Here is a 6,589-nt window from a genome sequence, read left to right as displayed (position 1 = left end):
CCACATGCTCCCAGACCCTCAGTGCTGGGCATAGTAGCCTGGTTGGAACACAATGCTTTTAACTTTCCCTGTGATTTGGGGAGGAGGGGGTCCCAGCAAGGGAGAGGACCCAGAATTTAACATGGAGGCTAGGGATATCTCATTCATGCTGCCAACCACAGTGCTGCGTACAGCACGTGCACTGAAATAATCTTCCAAACCACCGTTTAATCACTCCAATCCTTGGACAGATGGGGAACTGAGGCCCTGACACTCCACAGAGCATCGCTGTGTAGAGATCTGAGGTCCAGTGATGTAAGCGTGTCCTAGTATCAGCTCAGCCATCACTCCCAGGTAACAGCATTTCTCTGCACGTCAGTCTCCCCATTCTTGAAGAAGAAGAATACTATCTTCTAAAGATGTTACCAACCTTACAGACAGCTCTAAAAACCTGTACGCACCTTTTCCGTTAATTCAATCAACACATGCGTTTGAGCACATCCTGTATCCTGGGGACACAGTGGTGAGCACCACAAACCCAGTGTCCCGACCTCAAGGTGCTACCTATTTGGTAGAAAAGGGCAAAGAAATGCAGCTATACTCGGGTGGTTAAGTGTTAGATGGGGTGCACGGAAGCAGCGATGAAAAGGCTGCGGATCTCAGGAGGGCTCAAAAGAGCAGCGGCGGCCGCAGGAAAGAAAAGGCAAAGAATGAAACCCGCAGCCCCCACCCACTGCCTGAGCCCCTTCTTCATCTCTGCCAATCAGGCCTCAGCACCGCCGGCAGGCCGACCAATCAGAGCTGGAACAGGAGTGCTTGGAGCAGGGCCCGGGCTTCCCGCGGGAGGGCGGCTGGAGCCCGCACGCCCCGCCCCGCCCCGCCCCGGCCCCTCCCCTCCCCGCCCAGGCCCCGCCCAGGCCCCGCCCCGCCGCGGCCAGCCGCGCCTGCCTGGAGCCCCCTGGCCAGCGGCCGGCCGCTGGGGCCGAGCATTGTCCCAAAGGCCGAAAAGAGACGAAAGCGGGGAGATTGGGGGACAGCCACGTGACCGGGGGAGGATTTACAATATTTTCTTTCGCTGTCGACAATATTGCAAAATGTATGGAAGGGACCGCACGGCCAGGACAGGAGCGTGAGCGCGCGGGCAAGGTAAGAAGCCTCCGGCCGGCTTCGCGGGACTTGGGGACACCGGGAGGAATCGCGGCACCACCGCGCTCACTGAGCGGCTGCCGCGGGGTCTGCGCCCGAGGGCGCGCTCTGAGCCTCGTGAGCCTTGAGTGGTGTAGACGCGGCCCGGGCGCTGAGGCATCTCCGAGGCGGCGTGGACGCGGCCCCTGAGCCGAGGAGTCCTCGGTGACCCGGGGGCTGCCGTGGCGGTGTAGACCGCCGCAGGCGGTGCGGCTGGGGCGCCTCCGAAATCCCGACGTAGTCACGGCTGAGGTGGGCAGTCAGCGCAAGTCGCGGCGGTGAGACCGTGGAGACGCGGAATGTGCCCCGGGCAGCCTCCAGCCCCCCGGGGGCAGGAGGCGCCGCCGGGCCGCGTGCAGGTGTAGACGCGCGCGGGGGGCCGCCGCGGAAAGTTTGCTGGAGTGCGCTGGGCGTGCGCCAGAGGCTGGGAGCTGGGGCTGGGGCGCGCTGCTGGCGGGTCCCCGCTGCTCCCCGCCGCCGGCCCCGCGGGGGACCCCCACTCCCCAGCCTCAGCCGCCGCGGCGGGGGGGGGGGAGGGGGCGGTGGGGGGCGGGGACTAACTGAACTGTGCGCTGGAGGGAAACGAGAGGAGATTGACTTGGAGCCTTTCAGACAGGTTCTCGAAGCGCCCGCGCTGTGCCCGCCGGAGCCTGGGGTCTCTCCATTTCACCCGGGAGGAATCTGAGGGGCAGAGGCCAGCTTACCGACACGACACACGCTGAGGGGACTCAAACCCGGTCTGGTCCGAGCCCGGAGCCCAGCTCCTTCCCTCCTTCCACTTCTGCCTCGGCGAGGAGAAAGGCGTGGTAGTGGAGGGGGGCAGTTGGGACTTGGGGGTGGGGTGTAGGAGGACTGGGACTGCCGCATCTGCCTCCCACTGCCTCTCTGTGGCTCTGGGCGGCCCCTCAGCACCAGTGGAGGGAAGAACGGAGGAGGGAAGGCAAGGATGGGAAGGAAGGGTACTGGGCAGGTGATGCCATTCCCCCACCTACCTGGTCCCCAGGGGTGCTGTGCCCGGGGCGGATCAAGTGGGGCAGAGTACCTATGTGACACTCCCCTGTAGGGGAAGGAGGACACCCCAACCCAGTTTCTGCCACAAAGGCAAGGCAGAAGGGAGCCCAGAGGAGGGAAGAGATACCTGTACACCCAGGGAGGCTCTTGGGGTGGCTCAGTCCCCTCTCCCACCACTCCCTGGGACTTTTGCCCACCCCCCCTTACTCCTACACCCTCCCAGTCTCTGTGATCCCTCCACTGCGGGTCCTTTGCACGTGTTGTTTGTTTGTCTATTGATTGATCAACAAGTAATCATCAAACATCCCAGGCATAGGCAACTCAGTGGTGAGCAAGGCAGACCCAGTCTGGGGCTTCCAGACCAGCGCAGGGACACAGATGATGAACGACAGTCCAGAAGAGAATGAGGCATAGGAATGGGAGGCAACCTTGGGTGGGCATGAAGGAACGGTTCACTGGAGAGGTGACAGTGAATCAGAGGGATTAATGCCTCCTCAAACTTTGGGTCCCAGTCACCTCCTCCTGGAAGCCTTCCCTGACCTCACTGAGCTGACCCTTCCCCTGTTGACAGGCTGTCATAACGTGGGGACCACTCCCTCCACGGACATTTTTATGTCATTATTGGGTTAATGTTTGTTTCCCTCCATCAAATGTAAGTGTCACAAAGGCAGGACCTGAACCTCTTTGGGGGCAGATGGTAGACAGAATGAATAAAGGATGGGTAGAATTTCCCCAGAAAAGCACAAGAAAAAAAAAAAATCTCAGCCAGGTCAGGTATCCAGATGGCAGAAACTTTTCTTTCCCCTTCCCTGGACCGAATCCTGGGCTCCACACCCCATTTGCAGTTCACAGAAACAAAGTAAAAGAAACCAGCAGGCCTGGTAAGGAAGAGAGCAGGGAGAGGCCTGGTACAGTTGGCCCACGGAAGCTCCGAGGCTGTTCCACTGGAAGGGAAGGAACCTGCAGAAGGGGAGGCCTGAGGACAGGTGCCTGTCCTGTTCAGACCAGGCAGGACCAACCTAGTCATTCTTCTGTCCCAGCTCTCGGAGGCTTGGTTTCCTTTAAATGCTACTCTGGAGAAGGTGGTGGCCAGCAGGGTCCCCGGGATGGCCACGGGACAGGGCCACAGCAACTGCCCGCCGTCCTCTGCCCCTCCCCCAATCTGGAGTGGACAGGACCCGGGGCAGCACCTGTCTGACCCAGGGTCTGGCCTCTGGGCCACAATTAGCCGTCCAGGTTACCTGCAGTTCATTTAAACTCCTGCCTGGAAAATAGGACTCGGGCTTAGAGGGACCGACTCTTTATTTTTCGTAGTTTCTACACGCAGTGAATTTCTCCCTCCCCTGGCTCTCTCAGACCTGTGCGCCTGGCACCTTTCCTGTGGCAGATTATGCTCTCACAGATGCCCAACAAAGCTTTTAGCTTCCCCCCCTCTCCACTTCAGGGGATTGAACTGCCTCCATGCACGGCTAGGGAGAGTGTCTACATGCTTTATTTAGGCTCTGGCAGGGACAGAATAAAAGCGGCCTCCCCAGCCAGCCAGCCAGCCAGCCCTCCTGACTGGAATTGCTTTAAAAAATTAATTTGCAATGATTTACGTCCTTGTGTTCTACGGGGATCACCAGCATTTTAAATATGTATTTAAATCAGATTCACTGCTCCCGGTTAAACCTTCACTGCCCACCCCCCTCCCCACACCCCACCCAGCAGAAAGGCCACTGGATTTGGAGTTGGTGAAACGCAGAGGTTCAGGCCAAGTTCTGCTAATGACAAGCTGTGTGACCTTGGGCAAATTACTTAACCTCTCTGCGCCTCCATTGGCTCCTCTGGTAACTGAGGTTAATGATAATCCTTCCCTCACAGGGTGTTGTGAGGATTAAATTAGATAACGTTCAGGGAAGAGCTGTGCAATGCCAGGCCTGTTTTCTGTTCCCCAGTACAGGCTGTGCCGCTAATTAGCCCGGTGACCTTGGATGGGCCACTCAGCCACTCCTGGCCCTCAATTTCCCCATCGGAAAAGCACAGGGGTTGTTCTGGAAGATGAGGCCGTAGAGCCTCCCCACCTCCATCCCTGAGCCCCCTGCTCACCTCCTCCGGCCCTCTGCTAGACACCCTCCCCTTGGCCACCCCCCTTTTACATTATCCAAGCACGCACTTCTAATTGGAGATTGCTCCCCTCCCCAGCTGCCTCTCCTCCTGGCTCCCCGCGAAGCCCCCGCAGGGTTTGGGCCCCGGGGGCCTGCAGTTCTTGGCTCATTTTCAGAAGCAATTAGCCGTGATGTCACAGGCCTCCGTGGTGGCCTCCGTGGGCGTGTGTGCCTGGAAGCCTGGAGGGGCGCTCTGCGGCCTTCGGGACTCCCCTAGGCCAGGGGGTCCCCACTACCAGTTGTAGGGAGGCGGCTTCCCAGGCAAAGCCGGTTCCATGTGTGTACTTTATGACTCCTTGAAGCCCCGAGTCTCAGCGTAAATTAGTTCTACCCTGTGCTTTTGTTGGCACTGTCTGTTCCTTGGAAGCGAGGGGCTTTGTCAGGAAGAACAAAGCTGTTTGGTGGTTTTCTGATTCGGGGGAAGCGTGCTCCTGGGGGAGGGCACATCGCTTCTCAGTGTCAGTCTTGAGTCCTTGATTCTCAGACTCACTGGTTTTTGTTTGGGCTTTTTAAGTCCTATGGCTTAAGAGTCACATATGTTTGTGTGAGTGTTGGCGAGGGGATTTCTTTCCTCCTTTTTGGCGTATAGAGTGTGTTCTGTGGAAGCTAATTCCAGGGACTGAACTTTTCAAATCACTGCTTCAACAGCTTTTAAAAATCTGGACCTAGTTACTCCTGTCATCCATGTGTAAAGATTTAGAAGAAAATTCCAAACCCGAGGGTGGGCAGCCTTGAGGATGTACAGCTCCTAGCAGCAGACTTGAGGTCAATGCTGAAATGTCGAGTGCCTCTGGGGACAGGAGCGGGGGGGGGGGGGGGGGGGGGGGGGGAGGGGGGAGCATGCTCTGCTCAGTGCCAGACATCTGGATATTTAGAAAACATCTGGGTGGCTGGATTTTTCAGGTTTCTGCCTGACATTTAATATCACAAACACGGAGCCTGCCTCCCGTCCCTCACCTCCCAAACACACCCAGCCCCTTCCCCGCACCCCACCCCCCTTCCCTGATGGGTAAGAAACATCCATTCTTTCCAATTCCCCAGCGTTTCCCCCCTACCGGAAATCTGATGGGCTTATGACATCATGGCTGGCTGCTGAGCGATGAAGTGGATGCCACAAAGAAATCCGACATATCAGATGGATTCTGAAATCAGTTTCCCTCTGGCTGCGGTAACAGGCGTGAAGTCAGGAGAATGTGAGCTTTGTTTAAGAAACAAAAAATAAAACTAAGCCCTGTCCCGTATTCGATACAATTTTTTTTTTTTTTTTTAAGCAAACAGACCTTTTGGACATCATCCGATTTTAATAAAGACGCTGGCGTGTATGAAATGAAAGCGGCTAATAAATCAGACCTGAAGCTGCCTGTGAACATTCCCTTTTGGCTGAGTTTTTGTGTGTCCTTCTTCACTAATAAAAGAGGAACTGGGAATGGTTTATCTCCCTTCGTTATTCAGATGGGGTCGTTTGGGGGGTGTTTGTTTGTTTGTTTGTTTTGAGGCCAATAAAATTCATCAGGTAAATTGCTGGTTTATGTTTTTTTCAGGATTCCATTTTTATAGAGTGACCGTGGACCTGACCTGGTCTGCAAACATTGTATTTCCCTCTGCTGGTTTTTCTGGCCGGGAAAGTGTGAAGGGGATGCAGTTCAGCCTGCTTTCAGTCTCCCCTTCGCAGGGCAGGGCAGGGCAGGGCAGGGCAGGGCAGGCAGGGCAGGGCAGGGCAGGGCAGGGCCAGGACCAGTGCGACAGGGTGGTTTGGGGGATGAAAACCTCTCTGAAAGGACAGACAGTAAAGGGGCCTGTGACACCAGTCCAGGCAACCCGGGAGTAGGGGAATCTACTGTCTTTCTCTGTCCCTCCAAAAAGGATCTCAGACCTCAGAAAGAGCTCCAGACTGAGGGAACTCACCCCCTATGCAGGCCCAGATTAAAGGAAGCTCAGGGTTCCGTGTGCCGTGCCCACCAAGCCTCCAGCGCGGGGATTTGGAGTCTAACAGATCTGGAGTGGAGTCCCAGCTCCAACGTGGACAGGCTGTGGGGCCCTGGACAAATCACATCACCTTGTTGTCTCTGCTCCTTTGAACTGACCCAAGGACCCCACCCCACCCGATGGGAGAATCAGACACCCCTCTGATGCCCGGCCACTTTGTAGGGTTCTGGGGTCAGTCTTGGAGGCAAGGGAAGCCAGTGTAGATTCTGGACTTTATACCCTGGCTCTGGCAGCTTCTGTCTGCATCATAGTAATAGGACCAGCCTCACACCCGGGGCTGC

General features: G+C 56.8%; 1 long non-coding RNA gene across 4 annotated transcripts; it reads left to right on the top strand.

The window, feature by feature from the left end:
• Window positions 1–903: 903 nt before the first annotated feature.
• LOC109265660 (uncharacterized) lies at window positions 904–5,749 on the top strand. 4 transcript variants are annotated; one of them, XR_008419560.1, is made up of 4 exons: window positions 904–1,125; window positions 1,777–1,901; window positions 2,747–2,827; window positions 5,364–5,749. It is a non-coding gene; the product is annotated as an uncharacterized LOC109265660 (long non-coding RNA). The 4 variants fall into 4 exon arrangements; XR_008419559.1 differs by lacking the exon at window positions 2,747–2,827 and having other exon boundaries at window positions 1,777–1,970; window positions 5,364–5,515; window positions 5,594–5,749; XR_002079288.2 differs by lacking the exon at window positions 2,747–2,827.
• The last annotated feature ends 840 nt before the right edge of the window (window positions 5,750–6,589 follow it).

This window comes from Panthera pardus, unplaced genomic scaffold (genome assembly GCF_024362965.1).
Source record: "Panthera pardus isolate Hobbes unplaced genomic scaffold, ASM2436296v1 HiC_scaffold_6, whole genome shotgun sequence".
Taxonomy (NCBI): domain Eukaryota; kingdom Metazoa; phylum Chordata; class Mammalia; order Carnivora; family Felidae; genus Panthera; species Panthera pardus.
This window is presented reverse-complemented; position numbering and strand designations above follow the sequence as displayed.